We start from the raw sequence: 25,575 nt of genomic DNA on the forward strand, positions 1-25,575 counted from the left end.
AAGCCCATAGAGCGGCGGCGAGCGACAGATGCGGCACTTGTATAGATGGCGAAATCGATGTTGATGTCGGCTATGGCAGCCACTCAATGTCCGGGAGGCTATATTCCGGTGGCGGCGAAGGCAAAATCCAGTATCGGTGACGTTGTTATTCAAAGATAGGTGCTGTGTTCATCGAGGCTGATGAGCACGTGTGATGAATATCTATGGGAAGCAGCCAGCAAAGTGGCAAAAACCCGTTGGACGGTGACGGAAAGGGCCTGCTTCGCGAAGAGGAACGGATCAGTAGACTGTGCTTTCGCACAGCTAGCAAGCCCATAGAGCGGCGGCGACAAATGCGGCGATATTATAGCCGGCGAAGTCAATGATGATGTCAATTATGGCAGCCATTCAATGTCCGGGAGGCTATATTCCGGCGGCGGCGCAGGCAAATCTAGTATCGCTGACGCTGTTATTAAAAGATAGTTGCAGTTTTCATCGAGGCTGATGAGCACGTGCGATGGAGATCTAGAGGAAGCAGCCAGTAAAGCGGCAAAAACCAGTTGGGCGGTGACGGAAAGTGCGTGCTTCTCGAAGGGGAACGGATCAGTAGACTGTGCTTTCACACAGCTACCAAGCCCATAGAACAGCGGCGAGAGATGCGGCCCTTTTATAGCCGGCGAAGTCGATGATGATGTCGATTATGGCAGCCATTCAATGTGCGGGAGGCTATATTCCGGCGCCGGCGCAGGCAAATCCAGTATCGGCGACGCTCTTATTGCAAGATAGTTGCAGTGTTCATCGAGGCTAATGAGCACGTGTGATGAAGATCTCGGGGAGGCAGCGAGCAAAGCGGCAAAAACCAGTTGGACTTCGACGGAAAGTGCCTGCATTTTGAAGAGAAAAGAATTAGTAGACTGCTTTCACACAGCTTCCAAGGCCATAGAGCGGCGGCGACAGATGCGGCCCTTTTATAGCTGGCGAAGTCGATGATGTCGATGATGGCAGCCATTAAATGTCCGGGAGTGTATATTCCGGCGGCTGCGCAGGCAAACCCAGTATCGGTGACGCTGCTATTCCAAGATAGGTGCAGTGTTCATCAAGGCTAATGAGCACGCGTGATCAAGATATAGGGGAAGCAGCGAGCAACGCGGCAACAACCAGTTGGCGGTGAGGGAAAGTTCCTGCATTGCGAAGAGGAACGGATTAGTAGACTGCTTTCACACAGCCAGCAAGCCCATAGAGCGGCGGCGACAGATGCGGACCTTTTATAGCCGGCGAAGTCGATGATGTTGACGATGATGGCAGCCATTCAATGTCCGGGGAGGGTATATTCCGGCGGCGGCGCAGGCAAATCCAGTATCGGTGACGCCTTTATTCCAAGATAGGTGCAGCTATCATCGAGGCTGATGAGCACGCGTGATGAAGATCCAGTGGAAGCAGCCACCAAAGCGGCAAAAACAAGTTGGACGGTGGCGGAAAGTGCCTGCATTGCGAAGAGGACTTTGTTAGTAGACTGTGCTTTCACACAGCTACCAAGCCCATAGAGCGGCGGAGACAGATGCGGCCCTTTTATAGCCGGCGAATTCGATGATGTCGATTAGGGCAGCCATTCAATGTCCGGGAAGGTATATTCCGGCGGCGGCGCAGGCAAATCCAGTATCGGTGACGCCTTTATTCCAAGATAGGTGCAGTGATCATCAAGGCTGATGAGCACGTGTGATGAAGATTCAGTGCAAGCAGTCAGCAAAGCTGCAAAAACCATTTGGACAGTGACAAAAATTGCCTGCATTGCGTAGAGGAACGGATTAGTAGACTGTGCTTTGAAACAGCTACCAATCCCAAGGAGCGGCGGCGACAGATGCGGCCGTTTTATAGCCGGCGAAGTAGATCATGTCGATGATGGCAGCCATTAAATGTCCGGGAGGCTATACTCCGGTGGTGGCGAAGGCAAATCCAGTATCGGTGACGCTCTTATTTCAAGATAGGTGCAGTGTTCATCGAGGCTGATGAGCCCATGTGATGAAGATCCAGGGGAAGCAGCCAGCAAAGCGGCAAAAACCAGTTGGATGGTGACAGAAAATGCCAGCATTGCGAAGAGGAACGGATTAGTAGACTGTGCTTTCACACAGCTTCCAAGCCCATAGAGCGGCGGCGAGCGACAGATGCGGCCCTTGTATAGATGGCGAAATCGATGTTGATGTCGGTTATGGCAGCCACTCAATGTCCGGGAGGCTATATTCCGGTGGCGGTGCAGGCAAAATCCAGTATCGGTGACGTTGTTATTCAAAGATAGGTGCTGTGTTCATCGAGGCTGATGAGCACGTGTGATGAATATCTATGGGAAGCAGCCAGCAAAGTGGCAAAAACCCGTTGGACGGTGACGGAAAGGGCCTGCTTCGCGAAGAGGAACGGATCAGTAGACTGTGCTTTCGCACAGCTAGCAAGCCCATAGAGCGGCGGCGACAAATGCGGCGATATTATAGCCGGCGAAGTCAATGATGATGTCAATTATGGCAGCCATTCAATGTCCGGGAGGCTATATTCCGGCGGCGGCGCAGGCAAATCTAGTATCGCTGACGCTGTTATTAAAAGATAGTTGCAGTTTTCATCGAGGCTGATGAGCACGTGCGATGGAGATCTAGAGGAAGCAGCCAGTAAAGCGGCAAAAACCAGTTGGGCGGTGACGGAAAGTGCGTGCTTCTCGAAGGGGAACGGATCAGTAGACTGTGCTTTCACACAGCTACCAAGCCCATAGAACAGCGGCGAGAGATGCGGCCCTTTTATAGCCGGCGAAGTCGATGATGATGTCGATTATGGCAGCCATTCAATGTGCGGGAGGCTATATTCCGGCGCCGGCGCAGGCAAATCCAGTATCGGCGACGCTCTTATTGCAAGATAGGTGCAGTGTTCATCGAGGCTAATGAGCACGTGTGATGAAGATCTCGGGGAGGCAGCGAGCAAAGCGGCAAAAACCAGTTGGACTTCGACGGAAAGTGCCTGCATTTTGAAGAGAAAAGAATTAGTAGACTGCTTTCACACAGCTTCCAAGGCCATAGAGCGGCGGCGACAGATGCGGCCCTTTTATAGCTGGCGAAGTCGATGATGTCGATGATGGCAGCCATTAAATGTCCGGGAGTGTATATTCCGGCGGCTGCGCAGGCAAATGCAGTATCGGTGACACTGTTATGCCAAGATATGTGCAGTGTTCATCGAGCCTGATGAGCACGTGTGATAAAGATCCAGGGGAAGCAGCCAGCAAAGCGGCAAAAACCAGTTGGACGCTGTCAAAAAGTGCCTGCATTGCGAAGAGGACCGGTTTAGTCGTCTGTGCTTTCACACAGCTACCAAGCCCATAGGGCGGCGGCGACAGATGCGGCCCTTTTATAGCCGGCGAAGTCGATGATGATGTCGATTATGGCAGCCATTCAATGTCCGGGAGGCTGTATTCCGGCGGCGGCGCAGGCAAGCCCAGTATCGGTGACGCTGTTATTCCAAGATAGGTGCAGTGTTCATCGAGGCTGATGAGCACGTGTGATGAAGATCCAGTGGAAGCAGCCAGCAAAGCGGCAAAAACCATTTGGACGGTGACAGAAAGTGCCTTCATTGCGTAGAGGATCGGTTTAGTAGACTGTACTTTCACACAGCTTCCAATCCCATAGAGCGGCGGCGAGCGAAAGATGCGGCCCTTTTATAGCCGGCGAAGTCTATGATGTTGTCGATGATGGCAGCCATTCAATGTCCGTGAAGATATATTCTGGTGGCGGCGCAGGCAAACCCAGTATAGGTGACGCTGCTGATCCAAGATAGGTGCAGTGTTCATCAAGGCTAATGAGCCCGAGTGATCAAGATATAGGGGAAGCAGCGAGCAACGCGGCAACAACCAGTTGGCGGTGACGGAAAGTGCCTGCATTGCGAAGAGGAACGTATTAGTAGACTTCTTTTACACAGCCACCAAGCCCATAGAGCGGCGGCGACAGATGCGGACCTTTTATAGCCGGAGAAGTCGATGATGTTGTCGATGATGGCAGGCATTCAATGTCCGGGAGGGTATATTCCGACGGCGGCGCAGGCAAATCCAGTATCGGTGACGCCTTTATTCCAAGATAGGTGCAGCTATCATCGAGGCTGATGAGCACGTGTGATGAAGATCCAGTGGAAGCAGCCACCAAAGCGGCAAAAACCAGTCGGACGGTGACGGAAAGTGCCTGCATTGCGAAGAGGAATGGATTAGTAGACTGTGCTATCACACAGCTACCAACCCCATAGAGCGGCGGGGACAGATGCGGCCCTTTTATATCCGGCGAAGTCGATGACGTCGATTATGGCAGCCATTCAATGTCCAGGAGGGTATATTCCGGCGGCGGCGCAGGCAAATCCAGTATCGGTGACGCCTTTATTCCAAGATAGGTGCAGTGATCATCGAGGCTGATGAGCACGTGTGATGAAGATCCAGTGTAAGCAGCCAGTAAAGCGGCAAAAACCAGTTGGACGGTGACGGAAAGAGCGTGTTTCTCGAAGGGGAACGGATCAGTAGACTGTGCTTTCACACAGCTTCCAAGCCCATAGAGCGGCGGCGAGCGCTGATGCGGCCCTTTTATAGCCGGCGAAGTAGATGATGTTGTCGATGATGGCAGCCATTCAATGTCGGGGAGGATATATTCCGGCGGTGGCGAAGGCAAATCCAGTATCGGTGACGCCTTTGTTCCAAGATAGGTGCAGCTATCATCGAGGCTGATGAGCACGTGTGATGAAGATCCAGTGGAAGCAGCCAGCAAAGCGGCAAAAATCAGTTGGACGGTGCCTGCATTGCGAAGAGGAATGGATTAGTAGACTGTGCTTTCAAACAGCTACCAATCCCATGGAGCGGCGGCAACAGATGCGGCCGTTTTATAGCCGGCGAAGTAGATGATGTCGATGATGGCAGCCATTAAATGTCCGAGAGGCTATATTCCGGTGCTGGCGAAGGCAAATCCAGTATCGGTGACACTGTTATGCCAAGATATGTGCAGTGTTCATCGAGCCTGATGAGCACGTGTTTTAAAGATCCAGGGGAAGCAGCCAGCAAAGCGGCAAAAACCAGTTGGAAGCTGTCGAAAAGTGCCTGCATTGCGAAGAGGAACGGATTGGTCGTCTGTGCTTTCACACAGCTACCAAGCCCATAGGGCGGCGGCGACAGATGCGGCCATTTTATAGCCGGCGAAGTCGATGATGATGTCGATTATGGCAGCCATTCAATGTCCGGGAGGCTGTATTCCGGCGGCGGCACAGGCAAAGCCAGTATCGTTGACGCTGTTATTCCAAGATAGGTGCAGCGTTCATCGAGGCTGATGAGCATGTGTGATGAAGATCTAGGGGAAGCAGTGAGGAAAGCAACAAAAACCAGTTGGACGGTGACGGAAAGTGCCTGCATTGCGAAGAGCAACGGATTAGTAGATTGCTTTCACACAGCTACCAAGCCCTTAGAGCGGCGGCGACAGATGCGGCCCTTTTATAGCCGGCGAAGTCGATGATGATGTCGATTATGGCAGCCATTCAATATCCGGGAGACTATATTCCGGCGGCGGCGGAGGAAATTTCAGTATCGGTGACGCCTTTATTCCAAGATAGGTGCAGCTATCATCGAGGCTGATGAGCACGCGTGATGAAGATCCAGTGGAAGCAGCCAGCAAAGCGGCAAAAACCAGTTGGACGGTGACGGAAAGTGCCTGCATTGCGAAGAGAAACGCATTAGGAGACTGCTTTGACACAGCTACCAAGCCCATAGAGCGGCGGCGACAGACGCGGCCCTTTTGTAGCCGGCGAAGTCGATGATGATGTCGATGATGGTAGCCATTCAATGTCCGTGAGGCTATATTCCGGCGGCGGCGCATAATAATAATAATTGGTGTTGGGGGGAAAGGAAATGGCAATGTATCTGTCTCATATATCGTTGGACACCTGAACCGCGCCGTAAGGGAAGGGTAAAGGAGGGAGTGAAAGAAGAGAGGAAGAGAGAGGTGCCGTAGTGGAGGGCTCCGGAATAATTTCGACCACCTCGGGATCTTTACCGTGCACTGACATCGCACAGCACACGGGCGCCTTAGCGTTTTTCCTCCATAAAAACGCAGCCGCCGCGGTCGGGTTCGAACCCGGGAACTCCGGATCAGTAGTCGAGCGCCCTAACCACTGAGCCACCGCGGCGGGGCAAGCGGCGGCGCAGGCAAACCCAGTATCGGTGACGCTGCTATTCCAAGATAGGTGCAGTGTTCATCAAGGCTAATGAGCACGCGTGATCAAGATATAGGGGAAGCAGCGAGCAACGCGGCAACAACCAGTTGGCGGTGAGGGAAAGTTCCTGCATTGCGAAGAGGAACGGATTAGTAGACTGCTTTCACACAGCCAGCAAGCCCATAGAGCGGCGGCGACAGATGCGGACCTTTTATAGCCGGCGAAGTCGATGATGTTGACGATGATGGCAGCCATTCAATGTCCGGGAGGGTATATTCCGGCGGCGGCGCAGGCAAATCCAGTATCGGTGACGCCTTTATTCCAAGATAGGTGCAGCTATCATCGAGGCTGATGAGCACGCGTGATGAAGATCCAGTGGAAGCAGCCACCAAAGCGGCAAAAACAAGTTGGACGGTGGCGGAAAGTGCCTGCATTGCGAAGAGGACTTTGTTAGTAGACTGTGCTTTCACACAGCTACCAAGCCCATAGAGCGGCGGAGACAGATGCGGCCCTTTTATAGCCGGCGAATTCGATGATGTCGATTAGGGCAGCCATTCAATGTCCGGGAAGGTATATTCCGGCGGCGGCGCAGGCAAATCCAGTATCGGTGACGCCTTTATTCCAAGATAGGTGCAGTGATCATCAAGGCTGATGAGCACGTGTGATGAAGATTCAGTGCAAGCAGTCAGCAAAGCTGCAAAAACCATTTGGACAGTGACAAAAATTGCCTGCATTGCGTAGAGGAACGGATTAGTAGACTGTGCTTTGAAACAGCTACCAATCCCAAGGAGCGGCGGCGACAGATGCGGCCGTTTTATAGCCGGCGAAGTAGATCATGTCGATGATGGCAGCCATTAAATGTCCGGGAGGCTATACTCCGGTGGTGGCGAAGGCAAATCCAGTATCGGTGACGCTCTTATTTCAAGATAGGTGCAGTGTTCATCGAGGCTGATGAGCCCATGTGATGAAGATCCAGGGGAAGCAGCCAGCAAAGCGGCAAAAACCAGTTGGATGGTGACAGAAAATGCCAGCATTGCGAAGAGGAACGGATTAGTAGACTGTGCTTTCACACAGCTTCCAAGCCCATAGAGCGGCGGCGAGCGACAGATGCGGCCCTTGTATAGATGGCGAAATCGATGTTGATGTCGGTTATGGCAGCCACTCAATGTCCGGGAGGCTATATTCCGGTGGCGGTGCAGGCAAAATCCAGTATCGGTGACGTTGTTATTCAAAGATAGGTGCTGTGTTCATCGAGGCTGATGAGCACGTGTGATGAATATCTATGGGAAGCAGCCAGCAAAGTGGCAAAAACCCGTTGGACGGTGACGGAAAGGGCCTGCTTCGCGAAGAGGAACGGATCAGTAGACTGTGCTTTCGCACAGCTAGCAAGCCCATAGAGCGGCGGCGACAAATGCGGCGATATTATAGCCGGCGAAGTCAATGATGATGTCAATTATGGCAGCCATTCAATGTCCGGGAGGCTATATTCCGGCGGCGGCGCAGGCAAATCTAGTATCGCTGACGCTGTTATTAAAAGATAGTTGCAGTTTTCATCGAGGCTGATGAGCACGTGCGATGGAGATCTAGAGGAAGCAGCCAGTAAAGCGGCAAAAACCAGTTGGGCGGTGACGGAAAGTGCGTGCTTCTCGAAGGGGAACGGATCAGTAGACTGTGCTTTCACACAGCTACCAAGCCCATAGAACAGCGGCGAGAGATGCGGCCCTTTTATAGCCGGCGAAGTCGATGATGATGTCGATTATGGCAGCCATTCAATGTGCGGGAGGCTATATTCCGGCGCCGGCGCAGGCAAATCCAGTATCGGCGACGCTCTTATTGCAAGATAGGTGCAGTGTTCATCGAGGCTAATGAGCACGTGTGATGAAGATCTCGGGGAGGCAGCGAGCAAAGCGGCAAAAACCAGTTGGACTTCGACGGAAAGTGCCTGCATTTTGAAGAGAAAAGAATTAGTAGACTGCTTTCACACAGCTTCCAAGGCCATAGAGCGGCGGCGACAGATGCGGCCCTTTTATAGCTGGCGAAGTCGATGATGTCGATGATGGCAGCCATTAAATGTCCGGGAGTGTATATTCCGGTGGCTGCGCAGGCAAATGCAGTATCGGTGACACTGTTATGCCAAGATATGTGCAGTGTTCATCGAGCCTGATGAGCACGTGTGATAAAGATCCAGGGGAAGCAGCCAGCAAAGCGGCAAAAACCAGTTGGACGCTGACGAAAAGTGCCTGCATAGCGAAGAGGAACGGATTAGTCGTCCGTGCTTTCACACAGCTTCCAATCCCATAGAGCGGCGGAGAGCGAAAGATGCGGCCCTTTTATAGCCGGCGACGTCGATGTTGATGTCGATTATGCAAGCCACTCAATGTCCGGGAGGCCATATTCCGGCGGCGGCGCAGGCAAATCCAGTATCGGTGACGCTATTAGTCCAAGATAGGTGCAGTGTTCATCGAGGCTGATGAGCCCGTGTGATGAAGATCCAGTGGAAGCAGCCAGCAAAGCGGCAAAAACCAGTTGGACGGTGACGGAAAGTGACTGCATTGCGTAGAGGAACGGATTAGTAGACTGTGCTTTCAAACAGCTACCAATCCCATGGAGCGGCGGCGACAGATGCGGCCGTTTTATAGCCGGCGAAGTAGATGATGTCGATGATGGCAGCCATTAAATGTCCGGGAGGCTATATTCCGGTGCTGGCGAAGGCAAATCCAGTATCGGTGACACTGTTATGCCAAGATATGTGCAGTGTTCATCGAGCCTGATGAGCACGTGTTTTAAAGATCCAGGGGAAGCAGCCAGCAAAGCGGCAAAAACCAGTTGGAAGCTGTCGAAAAGTGCCTGCATTGCGAAGAGGAACGGATTAGTCGTCTGTGCTTTCACACAGCTACCAAGCCCATAGGGCGGCGGCGACAGATGCGGCCATTTTATAGCCGGCGAAGTAGATCATGTCGATGATGGCAGCCATTAAATGTCCGGGAGGCTATATTCCGGTGGTGGCGAAGGCAAATCCAGTATCGGTGACGCTCTTATTTCAAGATAGGTGCAGTGTTTATCGAGGCTGATGAGCCCATGTGATGAAGATCCAGGGGAAGCAGCCAGCAAAGCGGCAAAAACCAGTTGGATGGTGACAGAAAGTGCCAGCATTGCGAAGAGGAACGGATTAGTAGACTGTGCTTTCACACAGCTTCCAAGCCCATAGAGCGGCGGCGAGCGACAGATGCGGCCCTTGTATAGATGGCGAAATCGATGTTGATGTCGGTTATGGCAGCCACTCAATGTCCGGGAGGCTATATTCCGGTGGCGGCGCAGGCAAAATCCAGTATCGGTGACGTTGTTATTCAAAGATAGGTGCAGTGTTCGTCGAGGCTGATGAGCACGTGTGGTGAATATCTATGAGAAGCAGCCAGCAAAGTGGCAAAAACCCGTTGGACGGTGACGGAAAGGGCCTGCTTCGCGAAGAGGAACGGATCAGTAGACTGCTTTCGCACAGCTACCAAGCCCTTAGAGCGGCGGCGACAAATGCGGCGATATTATAGCCGGCGAAGTCAATGATGATGTCAATTATGGCAGCCATTCAATGTCCGGGAGGCTATATTCCGGCGGCGGCGCAGGCAAATCTAGTATCGCTGACGCTGTTATTAAAAGATAGTTGCAGTGTTCATCAAGGCTAATGAGCACGCGTGATCAAGATATAGGGGAAGCAGCGAGCAACGCGGCAAAAACCAGTTGGACGGTGACGGAAAGGGCCTGCTTCGCGAAGAGGAACGGATCAGTAGACTGTGCTTTCGCACAGCTACCAAGCCCATAGAGCGGCGGCGACAGATGCGGCGATATTATAGCCGGCGAAGTCAATGATGATGTCAATTATGGCAGCCATTCAATGTCCGAGAGGCTATATTCCGGCGGCGGCGCAGGCAAATCCAGTATCGGTGACGCTCTTATTCCAAGATAGGTGCAGTGTTCATCGAGGCTAATGAGCACGTGCGATGGAGATCTAGAGGAAGCAGCCAGTAAAGCGGCAAAAACCAGTTGGGCGGTGACGGAAAGTGCCTGCTTCTCGAAGGGGAACGGATCAGTAGACTGTGCTTTCACACAGCTACCAAGCCCATAGAACAGCGGCGAGAGATGCGGCCCTTTTATAGCCGGCGAAGTCGATGATGATGTCGATGATGGCAGCCATTCAATGTCCGGGAGGCTATATTCCGGCGGCGGCGCAGGGACATCCAGTACCAGTGACGCTCTTATTCCAAGATAGATGCAGTGTTCATCGAGGCTGATGAGCACGCGTCATGAAGATCCAGGGGAAGCAGCCAGCAAAGCGGCAAAAACCAGTTGGACGGTGACGGAAAGTGCCTGCATTGCGAAGAGGAACGGATTAGTAGACTGTGCTTTCACACAGCTTCCAAGCCCATAGAGCGGCGGCGACAGATGCGGCCCTTTTATAGCTGGTGAAGTAGATCATGTCGATGATGGCAGCCATTAAATGTCCGGGAGGCTATATTCCGGTGGTGGCGAAGGCAAATCCAGTATCGGTGACGCTCTTATTTCAAGATAGGTGCAGTGTTTATCGAGGCTGATGAGCCCATGTGATGAAGATCCAGGGGAAGCAGCCAGCAAAGCGGCAAAAACCAGTTGGATGGTGACAGAAAGTGCCAGCATTGCGAAGAGGAACGGATTAGTAGACTGTGCTTTCACACAGCTTCCAAGCCCATAGAGCGGCGGCGAGCGACAGATGCGGCCCTTGTATAGATGGCGAAATCGATGTTGATGTCGGTTATGGCAGCCACTCAATGTCCGGGAGGCTATATTCCGATGGCGGCGCAGGCAAAATCCAGTATCGGTGACGTTGTTATTCAAAGATAGGTGCAGTGTTCATCGAGGCTGATGAGCACGTGTGATGAATATCTATGAGAAGCAGCCAGCAAAGTGGCAAAAACCCGTTGGACGGTGACGGAAAGGGCCTGCTTCGCGAAGAGGAACGGATCAGTAGACTGCTTTCGCACAGCTACCAAGCCCTTATAGCGGCGGCGACAAATGCGGCGATATTATAGCCGGCGATGTCAATGATGATGTCAATTATGGCAGCCATTCAATGTCCGGGAGGCTATATTCCGGCGGCGGCGCAGGCAAATCTAGTATCGCTGACGCTGTTATTAAAAGATAGTTGCAGTGTTCATCAAGGCTAATGAGCACGCGTGATCAAGATATAGGGGAAGCAGCGAGCAACGCGGCAAAAACCAGTTGGACGGTGACGGAAAGGGCCTGCTTCGCGAAGAGGAACGTATCAGTAGACTGTGCTTTCGCACAGCTACCAAGCCCATAGAGCGGCGGCGACAGATGCGGCCCTTTTATAGCCGGCGAAGTCGATGATGATGTCGATTATGGCAGCCATTCAATGTGCGGGAGGCTATATTCCGGCGCCGGCGCAGGCAAATCCAGTATCGGCGACGCTCTTATTGCAAGATAGGTGCAGTGTTCATAGAGGCTAATGAGCACGTGTGATGAAGATCTCGGGGAGGCAGCGAGCAAAGCGGCAAAAACCAGTTGGACTTTGACGGAAAGTGCCTGCATTTTGAAGAGAAAAGAATTAGTAGACTGCTTTCACACAGCTACCAAGGCCATAGAGCGGCGGCGACAGATGCGGCCCTTTTATAGCTGGCGAAGTCGATGATGTCGATGATGGCAGCCATTAAATGTCCGGGAGTGTATATTCCGGCGGCTGCGCAGGCAAATCCAGTATCGGCGACGCTCTTATTGCAAGATAGGTGCAGTGTTCATAGAGGCTAATGAGCACGTGTGATGAAGATCTAGGGGAAGCAGCCATCAAAGCAGCAAAAAACAGATGGACTTTGACGGAAGTGCCTGCATTGCGAAGAGAAACGGATTAGGAGACTGCTTTGACACAGCTACCAAGCCCATAGAGCGGCGGCGACAGACGCGGCCCTTTTGTAGCCGGCGAAGTCGATGATGATGTCGATGATGGCAGCCATTCAATGTCCGTGAGGCTATATTCCGGCGGCGGCGCATAATAATAATAATTGGTTTTGGGGGGAAAGGAAATGGCACAGTATCTGTCTCATATATCGTTGGACACCTGAACCGCGCCGTAAGAGAAGGGTAAAGAAGGAAGTGAAAGAAGAGAGGAAGGGAGAGGTGCCGTAGTGGAGGGCTCCGGAATAATTTCGACCACCTGGGGATCTTTAACGTGCTCTGACATCGCACAGCACACGGGCGCCTTAGCGTTTTTCCTCCATAAAAACGCAGCCTCCGCGGTCGGGTTCGAACCCGGGAACTCCGGATCAGTAGTCGAGCGCCCTAACCACTGTGCCACCGCGGAGGGGCAAGCGGCGGCGAAGGCAAACCTAGTATCGGTGACGCTGCTATTCCAAGATAGGTGCAGTGTTCATCAAGGCTAATGAGCACGCGTGATCAAGATATAGGGGAAGCAGTGAGCAACGCAGCAACAACCAGTTGGCGGTGACGGAAAGTGCCTGCATTGCGAAGAGGAACGGATTAGTAGACTGCTTTCACACAGCCACCAAGCCCATAGAGCGGCGGCGACAGATGCGGACCTTTTATAGTCGGCGAAGTCGATGATGTTCTCGATGATGGCAGCCATTCAATGTCCGGGAGGGTATATTCCGGCGGCGGCGCAGGCAAATCCAGTATCGGTTACGCTGTTATTCCAAGATAGGTGCAGTGTTCATCGAAGCTAATGAGCACGTGTAATGAAGATCTAGGGGAAGCAGCCATCAAAGCAGCAAAAAACAGATGGACTTTGACGGAAAGTGCCTGCATTGCGAAGAGAAACGGATTAGGAGACTGCTTTGACACAGCTACCAAGCCCATAGAGCGGCGGCGACAGACGCGGCCCTTTTGTAGCTGGCGAAGTCGATGATGATGTCGATGATGGCAGCCATTCAATGTCCGGGAGGCTATATTCCGGCGGGGGCGCAGGGAAATCCAGTACCGGTGACGCTGTTATTCCAAGATAGATGCAGTGTTCATCGAGGCTGATGAGCACGCGCCATGAAGATCCAGGGGAAGCAGCCAGCAAAGCGGCAAAAACCAGTTGGACGGTGACAGAAAGTGCCTGCATTGCGAAGAGGAACGGATTAGTAGACTGTGCTTTCACACAGCTTCCAAGCCCATAGAGCGGCGGCGACAGATGCGGCCCTTTTATAGCTGGCGAAGTCGATGATGTCGATGATGGCAGCCATTTAATGTCCGGGAGGGTATATTTCGGCGGCTGTGCAGGCAAATCCAGTATCGGTGACACTGTTATGCCAAGATATGTGCAGTGTTCATCGAGCCTGATGAGCACGTGTTTTAAAGATCCAGGGGAAGCAGCCAGCAAAGCGGCAAAAACCAGTTGGACGCTGTCAAAAAGTGCCTGCATTGCGAACAGGACCGGTTTAGTCGTCTGTGCTTTCACACAGCTACCAAGCCCATAGGGCGGCGGCGACAGATGCGGCCCTTTTATAGCCGGCGAAGTCGATGATGATGTCGATTATGGCAGCCATTCAATGTCCGGGAGGCTGTATTCCGGCGGCGGCGCAGGCAAGCCCAGTATCGGTGACGCTGTTATTCCAAGATAGGTGCAGTGTTCATCGAGGCTGATGAGCACGTGTGATGAAGATCCAGTGGAAGCAGCCAGCAAAGCGGCAAAAACCATTTGGACGGTGACAGAAAGTGCCTTCATTGCGTAGAGGATCGGTTTAGTAGACTGTACTTTCACACAGCTTCCAATCCCATAGAGCGGCGGCGAGCGAAAGATGCGGCCCTTTTATAGCCGGCGAAGTCTATGATGTTGTCGATGATGGCAGCCATTCAATGTCCGTGAAGATATATTCCGGTGGCGGCGCAGGCAAACCCAGTATAGGTGACGCTGCTGTTCCAAGATAGGTGCAGTGTTCATCAAGGCTAATGAGCACGCGTGATCAAGATATAGGGGAAGCAGCGAGCAACGCGGCAACAACCAGTTGGCGGTGACGGAAAGTGCCTGCATTGCGAAGAGGAACGTATTAGTAGACTGCTTTCACACAGCCACCAAGCCCATAGAGCGGCGGCGACAGACGCGGCCCTTTTGTAGCTGGCGAAGTCGATGATGTCGATGATGGCAGCCATTCAATGTCCGGGAGGCTATATTCCGGCGGCGGCGCAGGGAAATCCAGTACCGGTGACGCTGTTATTCCAAGATAGATGCAGTGTTCATCGAGGCTGATGAGCACGCGCCATGAAGATCCAGTGGAAGCAGCCACAAAAGCGGCAAAAACCAGTCGGACGGTGACGGAAAGTGCCTGCATTGCGAAGAGGACTTTATTAGTAGACTGTGCTTTCACACAACTAACAAGCCCATAGAGCGGCGGAGACAGATGCGGCCCTTTTATAGCCGGCGAAGTCGATGATGTCGATGATGGCAGCCTCTCAATGTGTGAGAGGGTATATTCCGGCGGCGGCGCAGGCAAATCCAGTATCGGTGACGCCTTTATTCCAAGATAGGTGCAGTGATCATCGAGGCTGATGAGCACGTGTGATGAAGATCCAGTGCAAGCAGTCAGCAAAGCGGCAAAAACCATTTGGACAGTGACAGAAATTGCCTGCATTGCGTAGAGGAACGGATTAGTAGACTGTGCTTTCACACAGCTTCCAAGCCCATAGAGCGGCAGCGACCGACAGATGCGGCCCTTTTATAGCCGGCGAAGTCGATGATGATGTCGATTATGACAGCCATTCAATTCGCGGGAGGCTATATTCCGGCGGCGGCGCAGGCAAATCCAGTATCGGTGACGCTGTTATTCCAAGATAGGTGCAGTGTTCATCGAGTCTAATGAGCACGTGTGATGGAGATCTAGATGAAGCAGCCAGTAAAGCGGCAAAAACCAGTTGGACGGTGACGGAAAGTGCCTGCTTCGCGAAGAGGAACGGATCAGTAGACTGTGCTTTCACACAGCTACCAAGCCCATAGAGCGGCGGCGAGAGATGCGGCACTTTTGTTGCCGGCGAAGTCGATGATGATGTCGATGATGGCAGCCATTTATTGTCCGGGAGGATATATTCCGGCGGCGGCGCAGGCAAATCTAGTATCGGTGACGCTGTTATTAAAAGATAGGTGCAGTGTTCATCGTGGCTGTTGAGCACGTGTGATGGAGATCTAGAGGAAGCAGCCAGTAAAGCGGCAAAAACCAGTTGAACGGTGACGGAAATTGCCTGCATTGCAAAGAGGAATGGATTAGTAGACTGATTTCACACAGCTAAAAAGCCCATAGAGCGGCGGGGACAGATTCGGCCCTTTTATAGCAGGCGAAGTCGATGATGTTGTCGATTATGGCAGCCATTCAATGTCCGGGAGGGAAAAATTCCCGCGGCGGCGCAGGCAAATCAAGTATAGGTGACGCCTTTATTCCAAGATAGGTGCAGTGATCATTGAGGCTGATGAGCACGTGTGATGAAGATCCAGTGGAAGCAGCCAACAAAGTGGCAAAAACCCGTTGGACGGTGACGGAAAGGGCCTGCTTCGCGAAGAGGAACGGATCAGTAGACTGTGCTTTCGCACAGCTACCAAGCCCACAGAGCGGCGGAGACAGATGCGGCCATATTATAGCCGGCGGAGTCAATGATGATGTCGATTATGGCAGCCGTTCAATGTCCAGGAGGCTATATTCCGGCGGCGGCGCAGGGAAATCCAGTACCGGTGACGCTGTTATTCCAAGATAGATGCAGTGTTCATCGAGGCTGATGAGCACGCGTCACGAAGATCCACGGGAAGCAGCCAGCAAAGCGGCAAAAACCAGTTGGACGGTGACGGAAAGTGCCTGCATTGCGAAGAGGAACGGATTAGTAGACTGTGATTTCACACAGCTTCCAAGCCCATAGAGCGGCGGCGACAGATGCGGCCCTTTTATAGCTGGCGAAGTCGATGATGTCGATGATGGCAGCCATTTATTGTCCGGGAGGGTATATTCCGGCGGCTGCGCAGGCAAATCCAGTATCGGTGACACTGTTATGCCAATATATGTGCAGTGTTCATGGAGCCTGATGAGCACGTGTGATAAAGATCGAGGGGACGCAGCCAGCAAAGCGGCAAAAACCAGTTGGACGCTGAAGAAAAGTGCCTGCATTGCGTAGAGGAACGGATTAGTAGACTGTGCTTTCACACAGCTTCCAATCCCATAGAGCGGCGGCGAGCGAAAGATGCGCCTCTTTTATAGCCGGCAAAGTCGATGTTGATGTCGATTATGGCAGCCATTCAATTCTCGGGAGGCTGTATTCCGGCGGCGGCGCAGGCAAATCCAGTATCGTTGACGCTGTTATTCCAAGATAGGTGCAGTGTTCATCGAGGCTGATGAGCACGTGTGATGAAGATCTAGGGGAAGCAGCGAGCAAAGCGACAAAATCCATTTGGACGGTGACGGAAAGTGCTTGCATTGCGAAGAGCAACGGATTAGTAGACTGCTTTCACACAGCTACCAAGCCCTTAGAGCAGCGGCGACAGATGCGGCTCTTTTATAGCCGGCGAAGTCGATGATCATGTCCATTATGGCAGCCATTCAATGTCCGGGAGGCTATATTCCTGCGGCGGCGCAGGCAAATCCAGTATCGGTGACGCCTTTATTCTAAGATAGGTGCAGCTATCATCGAGGCTGATGAGCACGTGTGATGAAGATCCAGTGGACACAGCCAGCAAAGCGGCAAAAACCAGTTGGACGGTGACGGAAAGTGACTGCATTGCGTAGAGGAACGGATTTGTAGACTGTGCTTTCAAACAGCTACCAATCCCATGGAGCGGCGGCGACAGATGCGGCCGTTTTATAGCCGGCGAAGTAGATGATGTCGATGATGGCAGCCATTAAATGTTTGGGAGGCTATATTCCGGTGGTGGCGAAGGCAAATCCAGTATCGTTGACGCTCTTATATCAAGATACGTGCAGTGTTCATCGAGGCTGATGAGCACGTGTGATGAAGATCCAGGGGAAGCAGTCAGCAAAGCGGCAAAAACCAGTTGGACGGTGACAGAAAGTGCATGCATTGTGAAGAGGAACGGATTAGTAGACTGTGCTTTCACACAGCTTCCAACCCCATAGAGCGGCGGCGAGCGAAAGATGCGCCCCTTTTATAGCCGGCGAAGTCGATGTTGATGTCGATTATGGCAGCCATTCAATTCTCGGTAGGCTGTATTCCGGCGGCGGCGCAGGCAAATCCAGTATCGTTGACGCTGTTATTCCAAGATAGGTGCAGTGTTCATCGAGGCTGATGAGCACGTGTGATGAAGATCTAGGGGAAGCAGCGAGCAAAGCGACAAAATCCAGTTGGACGGTGACGGAAAGTGCTTGCATTGCGAAGAGCAACGGATTAGTAGACTGCTTTCACACAGCTACCAAGCCCTTAGAGCGGCGGCGACAGATGCGGACCTTTTATAGCCGGCGAAGTCGATGATCATGTCGATTATGGCAGCAATTCAATGTCCGGGAGGCTATATTCCGGTGGCGGCGCAGGCAAATCCAGTATCGGTGACGCTCTTATTCCAAGATAGGTGCAGTGTTCATCGAGGCTAATGAGCACGCGTGATGGATATCTAGAGGAAGCAGCCAGTAAAGCGGCAAAAACCAGTTGGACGGTGGCGGAAAGTGCGTGCTTCTCGAAGGGGAACGGATCAGTAGACTGTGCTTTCACACAGCTACCAAGCCCATAGAGAGGCGGCGAGAGATGCGGCCCTTTTATAGCCGGCGAAGTCGATGATGATGTAGATTATGGCAGCCATTCAATGTGCGGGAGGCTATATTCCGGCGACGGTGCAGGCAAATCCAGTATCGGCGACGCTCTTATTCCAAGATAGGTGCAGTGTTCATCGAGGCTAATGAGCACGTGTGATGAAGATCTCGGGGAAACAGCGAGCAAAGAGGCAAAAACCAGTTGGTTTTTGACGGAAAGTGCCTGCATTGCGAAGAGAAACCGATTAGTAGACTGCTTTCACACAGCTACCAAGCGCATAGAGCGGCGGTGACAGATTCGGCCCTTTTGTGGCTGGCGAAGTCGATGATGATGTCGATGATGGCAGCCGTTCAATGTCCAGGAGGCTATATTCCGGCGGCGGAGCAGGGAAATCCAGTACCGGTGACGCTGTTATTCCAAGATAGATGCAGTGTTCATCGAGGCTTATGAGCACGCGTCACGAAGATCCAGGGGAAGCAGCCAGCAAAGCGGCAAAAACCAGTTGGACGGTGACAGAAAGTGCCTGCATTGCGAAGAGGAACGGATTAGTAGACTGTGATTTCACGCAGCTTCCAAGCCCATAGAGCGGCGGCGACAGATGCGGCCCTTTTATAGCTGGCGAAGTCGATGATGTCGATGATGGCAGCCATTTAATGTCCGGGCGAGTATATTCCGGCGGCTGCGCAGGCAAATCCAGTATCGGTGACACTGTTATGCCAATATATGTGCAGTGTTCATGGAGCCTGATGAGCACGTGTGATAAAGATCGAGGGGACGCAGCCAGCAAAGCGGCAAAAACCAGTTGGACGCTGAAGAAAAGTGCCTGCATTGCGTAGAGGAACGGATTAGTAGACTGCTTTCACACAGCTTCCAATCCCATAGAGCGGCGGCGAGCGAAAGATGCGCCCCTTTTATAGCCGGCGAAGTCGATGTTGATGTCGATTATGGCAGCCATTCAATTCTCGGGAGGCTGTATTCCGGCGGCTGCGCAGGCAAATCCAGTATCGGTGACACTGTTATGCCAATATATGTGCAGTGTTCATGGAGCCTGATGAGCACGTGTGATAAAGATCGAGGGGACGCAGCCAGCAAAGCGGCAAAAACCAGTTGGACGGTGACGGAAAGTGCTTGCATTGCGAAGAGCAACGGATTAGTAGACTGCTTTCACACAGCTACCAAGCCCTTAGAGCAGCGGTGACAGATGCGGCCCTTTTATAGCCGGCGAAGCCGATGATCATGTCCATTATGGCAGCCATTCAATGTCCGGGAGGCTATATTCCTGCGGCGGCGCAGGCAAATCCAGTATCGGTGACGCCTTTATTCTAAGATAGGTGCAGCTATCATCGAGACTGATGAGCACGTGTGATGAAGATCCAGTGGACACAGCCAGCAAAGCGGCAAAAACCAGTTGGACGGTGACGGAAAGTGACTGCATTGCGTAGAGGAACGGATTTGTAGACTGTGCTTTCAAACAGCTACCAATCCCATGGAGCGGCGGCGACAGATGCGGCCGTTTTATACCCGGCGAAGTAGATGATGTCGATGATGGCAGCCATTAAATGTCCGGGAGGCTATATTACGGTGGTGGCGAAGGCAAATCCAGTATCGTTGACGCTCTTATTTCAAGATACGTGCAGTGTTCATCGAGGCTGATGAGCACGTGTGATGAATATCCAGGGGAAGCAGTCAGCAAAGCGGCAAAAGCCAGTTGGACGGTGACAGAAAGTGCCTGCATTGCGAAGAGGAACGGATTAGTAGACTGTGCTTTCACACAGCTTCCAACCCCATAGAGCGGCGGCGAGCGACAGATGCGGCCCTTGTATAGATGGCGAAGGCGATGTTGATGTCGATTATGGCAGCCACTCAATGTCCGGGAGGCTATATTCCGGCGGCGGCGCAGGCAAATCCAGTATCGGTGACGTTGTTATTCAAAGATAGGTGCAGTGTTCATCGAAGCTGATGAGCGCGTGTGATGAAGATCTAGGGGAAGCATCCAGCAAAGTGGCGAAAACCAGTTGGACCGTGACGGAAAGTGCCTGCTTCGCGAAGAGGAACGGATCAATAGACTGTTCTTTCACGCAGCATCCAAGCCCATAGAAGGGCGGCGACAGATGCGGCCATTTTATTGCCGGCGAAGTCAATAATGATGTCGATTATGGCAACCATTCAATGTCCGGGAGGCTATATTCTGGTGGCGGCGCAGGCAAATCCAGTATCGGTGACGCTCTTATTCCAAGATAGGTGCAGTGTTCATCGAGGCTAATGAGCACGTGTGATGGATATCTAGAGGAAGCAGCCAGTAAAGCGGCAAAAACCAGTTGGACGGTGACGGAAAGTGCGTGCTTCTCGAAGGGGAACGGATCAGTAGACTGTGCTTTCACACAGCTACCAAGCCCATAGAGAGGCGGCGAGAGATGCGGCCCTTTTATAGCCGGCGAAGTCGATGATGATGTAGATTATGGCAGCCATTCAATGTGCGGGAGGCTATATTCCGGCGACGGCGCAGGCAAATCCAGTATCGGCGACGCTCTTATTCCAAGATAGGTGCAGTGTTCATCGAGGCTAATGAGCACGTGTGATGAAGATCTCGGGGAAACAGCGAGCAAAGAGGCAAAAACCAGTTGGTTTTTGACGGAAAGTGCCTGCATTGCGAAGAGAAACCGATTAGTAGACTGCTTTCACACAGCTACCAAGCACATAGAGCATCGGTGAGAAATTCGGCCCTTTTGTTGCCGGCGAAGTCGATGATGATGTCGAAGATGGCAGCCATTCAATGTCCGGGAGGCTATATTCCGGCGGCGGCGCAGGGAAATCCAGTACCCGTGACGCTGTTATTCTAAGATAGATGCAGTGTTCATCGAGGCTGATGAGCACGCGTCATGAATATCCAGGGGAAGCAGCCAGCAAAGCGGCAAAAACCAGTTGGACGGTTACGGAAAGTGCCTGCATTGCGAAGAGGAACGGATTAGTAGACTCTGCTTTCAAACAGCTTCCAAGCTCATAGAGCGGCGGCTACAGATGCGGCCCTTTTATAGCTGGCGAAGTCGATGATGTCGAAGATGGCAGCCATTTAAGGTTCGGGAGGGTATATTCCGGCGGCTGCGCAGGCAAATCCAGTATCGGTGTCACTGTTATGCCAAGATAGGTGCAGTGTTCATCGAGCCTGATGAGCACGTGTGATAAAGATCCAGGGGAAGCAGCCAGAAAAGCGGCAAAACCAGTAGGACGCTGACGAAAAGTGCCTGCATTGCGAAGAGGAACGGATTAGTGGACTGTGCTTTCACACAGCTACCAAGCTCATAGAGCGGCGGCGACAGATGCGGCCCTTTTATAGCAGGCGAAGTCGATGATGATGTCGATTATGGCCGCCATGCAATGTCCGGGAGGCTGTATTCCGGCGGCGGCGCAGGCAAGTTCAGTATCGGTGACGCTGTTATTCCAAGATAGGTGCAGTGTTCATCGAGGCTGATGAGCACGTGTGATGAAGATCCAGTGGAAGCAGCCAGCAAAGAGGCAAAAACCAGTTGGACTTTGACGGAAAGTGCCGGCATTGCGAAGAGAAACGGATTAGTAGACTACTTTCACACAGCTACCAAGCGCATAGAGCGGCGGTGACAGATTCGGCCCTTTTGTGGCTGGCGAATTCGATGATGATGTCGATGATGGCAGCCGTTCAATGTCCAGGAGGCTATATTCCGGCGGCGGCGCAGGGAAACCCAGTACCGGTGACGCTGTTATTCCAAGATAGATGCAGTGTTCATCGAGGCTGATGAGCACGCGTCACAAAGATCCAGGGGAAGCAGCTAGCAAAGCGGCAAAAACCAGTTGGACGGTGACGGAAAGTGCCTGCATTGCGAAGAGGAACGGATTAGTAGACTGTGATTTCACATAGCTTCCAAGCCCATAGAGCGCCGGCGACAGATGCGGCCCTTTTATAGCCGGCGAAGTCGATGATGTTGTCGATGATGGCAGCCATTCAATGTCCGGGAGTGTATATTCCTGCGGCGGCGCTGGCAAATCCAGTATCGGTGACGCCTTTATTCTAAGATAGGTGCAGCTATCATCGAGGCTGATGAGCACGTGTGATGAAGATCCAGTGGAAACAGCCAGCAAAGCGGCAAAAACCAGTTGGCTTTTGACGGAAAGTGCCTGCATTGCGAAGAGAAACGGATTAGTAGACTGCTTTCCCACAGCTACCAAGCCCATAGAGCGGCGGTGAGAGATTCGGCCCTTTTGTTGCCGGCTAAGTCGATGATGATGTCGATGATGGCAGCCATTCAATGTCCGGGAGGCTATATTTCGGCGGCGGCGCAGGGAAATTCAGTACCGGTGCCGCTGTTATTCTAAGATAGATACAGTGTTCATCGAGGCTGATGAGCACGCGTCATGAATATCCAGGGGAAGCAGCCAGCAAAGCGGCAAAAACCAGTTGGACGGTCACGGAAAGTGCCTGCATTGCGAAGAGGAACGCATTAGTAGACTCTGCTTTCAAACAGCTTCCAAGCGCATAGAGCGGCGGCTACAAATGCGGCCCTTTTATAGCTGGCGAAGTCGATGATGATGTCGATTATGGCAGCCATTCAATGTCCGGGAGGCTGTATTCCGGCGGCGGCGCAGGCAAGTCCAGTATCGGTGACGCTGTTATTCCAAGATAGGTGCAGTGTTCATCGAGGCTGATGAGCACGTGTGATGAAGATCCAGTGGAAGCAGCCAGCATAGCGGCAAAAACCAGTTGGACGGTTACGGAAAGTGCCTGCATTGCGAAGAGGAACGGATTAGTAGACTCTGCTTTCAAACAGCTTCCAAGCCCATAGAGCGGCGGCTACAGATGCGGCCCTTTTATAGCTGGCGAAGTCGATGATGTCGATGATGGCAGCCATTCAATGTCCGGGAAGCTATATTCTGGCGGCGGCGCAGGCAAATCTAGTATCAGTGACGCTGTTATTCCAAGATAGGTGCTGTGTTCACGAGGCTGATGAGGACGTGTGATGGAGATCTAGAGGAAGCAGCCAGTAAAGCGGCAAAAACAAGTTGGTTGGTGACGTAAAGTGCCTTCTACTCAAAGGGGAACGTATCAGTAGACTGTGCTTTCACACAGCCACCAAGCTCATAGAGCGGCAGCGAGATATTCGGCCCTTTTATAGCCAGCGAAGTAGATGATGTCGATGATGGGAGCCATTAAATGTCCGGGAGGCTATATTCCGGCGGCGGCGAAGGCAAATCCAGTATCGGTGACGCAATTAGTCCAAGATAGGTGCAGTGTTGATCGAGGCTGATGAGCACGTGTGATGAATATCCAGGGGAAGCAGCCAGCAAAGCGGCAAAAACCAGTTGGACTGTGACGGAAAGTGCCTGCATTGAGAAGAGGAACGGATTAGTAGACTGCTTTCACACAGCTACCGAGCCCATAGAGCGGCGGCGAACGAAAGATGCGGCCCTTTTATAGCCGGCGAAGTCGATGTTGATGTCGATTATGGCAGCCATTCAATGCCCGGGAGGCTGTATTCCGGCGGCGGCGCCGCAGGCAAATCCAGTATCGTTGACGCTGTTACTCCAAGATATGTGCAGTGTTCATCAAGGCTGATGAGCACGGGTGATGAAGATCTAGGGGAGCAGCGAGCAAAGCGACAAAAACCAGTTGGACGGTGACGAAAAGTGCCTGCATTGCGAAGAGGAACGGATTAGTAGACTGCTTTCACACAGCTTCCATGCCCATAGAGCGGCGGCTACAGATGCGGCCCTTTTATAGCTGGCGAAGTCGATGATGTCGATGATGGCAGCCATTTAAGGTCCGGGAGGGTATACTCCGGCGGCTGCGCAGGAAAATCCAGTATCGGTGACACTGTTATGCCAAGATAGGTGCAGTGTTCATCGAGCCTGATAAGCACGTGTGATAAAGATCCAGGGGAAGCAGCCAGAAAAGCGGCAAAAACCAGTAGGACGCTGACGAAAAGTGCCTGCATTGCGAAGAGGAACGGATTAGTGGACTGTGCTTTCACACAGCTACCAAGCTCACAGAGCGGCGGCGACAGATGCGGCCCTTTTATAGCAGGCGAAGTCGATGATGATGTCGATTATGGCAGCCATTCAATGTCCGGGAGGCTGTATTCCGGCGGCGGCGCAGGCAAGTCCAGTATCGGTGACGCTGTTATTCCAAGATAGGTGCAGTGTTCATCGAGGCTGATGAGCACGTGTGATGAAGATCCAGGGGAAGCAGCCAGAAAAGCGTCAAAAACCAGTTGGACTTTGACGGAAAGTGCCTGCATTGCGTAGAAGATCGGATTAGTAGACTTTGCTTTCACACAGGTTCCAATCCCTTAGAGCGGCGACGACCGAAAGATGCGGCCCTTTTATAGCCGGCGAAGTCGGTGATGTTGTCGATTATGGCAGCCATTCAATGTCCGAGAGGGTATATTCCGGAGGCGGCGCAGGCAAATCCAGTATCGGTGACGCCTTTATTCCAAGATAGGTGCAGTGATCATCGAGGCTGATGAGCGCGTGTGATGAAGATCTAGGGGAAGCAGCGAGCAAAGCGACAAAAACCAGTTGGACGGTGACGGAAAGTGCCTGCATTGCGAAGAGCAACGGATTAGTAGACTGCTTTCACGCAGCTACCAAGCCCTTAGAGCGGCGGCGACGGATGCGGCCGCTTTATAGCCGGCGAAGTAGATGATGATGTCGATTATGGCAGCCATTCAATATCCGGGAGGCTATATTCCGGCGGCGGCGCAGGAAAATTCAGTATCGGTGACGCTGTTATTCCAAGATAGGTGCAGTGTTCATCGAGGCTGACGAGCACGTGTGATGAAGATCTAGGGGAAGCAGCGAGCAAAACGGCAATAAACCAGTTGGACGGTGACGGAAAGTGCCTGTATTGCGAAGAGGAATGGATTAGTAGACTGTTCTTTCACACAGCTACCAATCCCATGGAGCGGCGGTGACAGATACGGCCCTTTTATAGCCGGCGAGGTAGATGATGTAGATGATGGCAGCAATTAAATGTCCGGGAGGCTATATTCCGGCGGTGGCGAAGGCAAATCCAGTATCGGTAACGCTGTTATTTCAAGATAGGTGCAGCGTTCATCGAGGCTGATGAGCACGTGTGATGAAGATCCAGGGGAAGCAGCCAGCAAAGCGGCAAAAACCAGTAGGACGGTGACAGAAAGTGCATGCATTGCGAAGAGGAACGGATTAATAGACTGTGCTTTCACACAGCTTCCAACCCCATAGAGCGGCGGCGAGCGACAGATGGGGCCCTTGTATAGATGGCGAAGTCGATGTTGATATCAATTATGGCAGCCACTCAATGTCCGGGAGGCTATATTCCGGCGGCGGTGCAGGCAAATCCAGTATCAGTGACGTTGTTATTCAAAGATAGGTGCAGTGTTCATCGAGGCTGATGAGCACGTAACAGCCAGCAAAGCGGCAAAAACCAGTTGGACGGTGACGGAAAGTGACTGCATTGCGTAGAGGAACGGATTTGTAGACTCTGCTTTCAAACAGCTACCAATCCCATAGAGTGGCGGCGACAGATGCGGCCGCCTTATAGCCGGCGAAGTAGATGATGTCGATGATGGCAGCCATTAAATGTCCGGGAGGCTATATTCCGATGGTGGCGAAGGCAAATCCAGTATCGGTGACGCTCTTATTTCAAGATAGGTGCACTGT

The sequence above is a fragment of the Amblyomma americanum genome, chromosome 6 (assembly GCF_052857255.1).
Source record: "Amblyomma americanum isolate KBUSLIRL-KWMA chromosome 6, ASM5285725v1, whole genome shotgun sequence".
NCBI lineage: Eukaryota > Metazoa > Arthropoda > Arachnida > Ixodida > Ixodidae > Amblyomma > Amblyomma americanum.